This window comes from Limulus polyphemus, unplaced genomic scaffold (assembly GCF_000517525.1).
Source record: "Limulus polyphemus unplaced genomic scaffold, Limulus_polyphemus-2.1.2 Scaffold7796, whole genome shotgun sequence".
NCBI classification, from domain to species: domain Eukaryota; kingdom Metazoa; phylum Arthropoda; class Merostomata; order Xiphosura; family Limulidae; genus Limulus; species Limulus polyphemus.
Genome location: NW_013673406.1, coordinates 34,439 through 35,784, shown reverse-complemented (window position 1 = coordinate 35,784; position 1,346 = coordinate 34,439).

Genomic DNA, 1,346 nt, shown 5'->3' with positions numbered 1-1,346 from the left:
GACACTATAAGTTATGCATACTTTTAAATACAAATTTAACCTAAATAACGTTCATATTAAAAATAAATACATAACAATAAATTCATTACACCTTTCATCTGTAGACCATAGTCCTGAAGCCTCCTACTGGTCGAACCACACCCCCAGCCTTGGAGATGAGCATTAGGGAAGAAAAATAATCCAGAAGAGGGGCAAGAAGAGGTAAACCTGGCATTGTGTAGGATATGTTCAACTATCGATGCATACAGATGAAGAGGGAAGGATGAAAATTAAAAGGAAAACCCAAAATAAAGGCTTGAATAATAGATAACTTCCTTCAAACGCATTTGAGGAGGAGAATGGATGGTCCCGATGGAGGAGGTGTTTAAAAATACACACCCCAAAGAGACTAAAATGTGAGGTATGTAACAGCAAAAACTTATCCAACTGTAAAATTCAACTACTTGAGTTCACTGTGGAAGAAGTTGATGAGCATGTTAGGACTACCCATTTCAGCCATTTTTACTTGATGGAAACCTAACTTTAAGGAAATCATTGTTTAATGTATTTAATTCGCTTTGAAATTTACTAATGTATTCCATTTATGTACTCTGGCTTTCTCTCAACTGTTGGATACTTTCTTCTTGTTTATTTTGTTTCTCCTCTAACCACTGCTGTAGTCTCTCTTGTTGTTTCTTTTCTTTTTCCTCCAACAGCTGCTGTAATCTCTCTTCTTGTTTCTTTTCTCGTTCTTCTTGTTTCTTTTTCTGTTCTTGTATTGCTGTAGTTTGATTTGCCACTTGTGGTTTCCATTTTGTTTTGTTTTCCCACTCTCTAACACCAATTTGTTACGTCTCTGGTCGTTTGTTAGTTTCCCATATAATTTCTTTCGGATGAAACTTTGGCGACACAAGTCCTTTCTTAAATAAAACTAGTTTATTCTTTCTCAATACAACTTTGCAATACACAGAATTTTCATGGTCACATTAACTTTAACACACGCTATATTTTACAACGATTCACGCACTTTACTTCTGTCACTACCGCTCACTTGACTCAAATATCTGTCTCTATATCTCTCTGTCTGCTATCCAATTATCTATACTGTCACTTTATTTGCCGTCTTATATATATACAAAAATAGAGGGCGCGTAGAAAAGACTAGAGTTGCCACGAACAGACATGATCTTTGTAGAATCTCATGATGTGTTACTAGCGTTACGTGACTTCTGCTGTCATAACATTCCATAACCGGGACACTGGACACTCATATTTCATTGATGGTAGTGTCAAGGTTCACTGATGAGCAGTGGATTTCTCCAAAACTAGTGTGGCTCACAGACACACCCACAATGAAACATAGACCA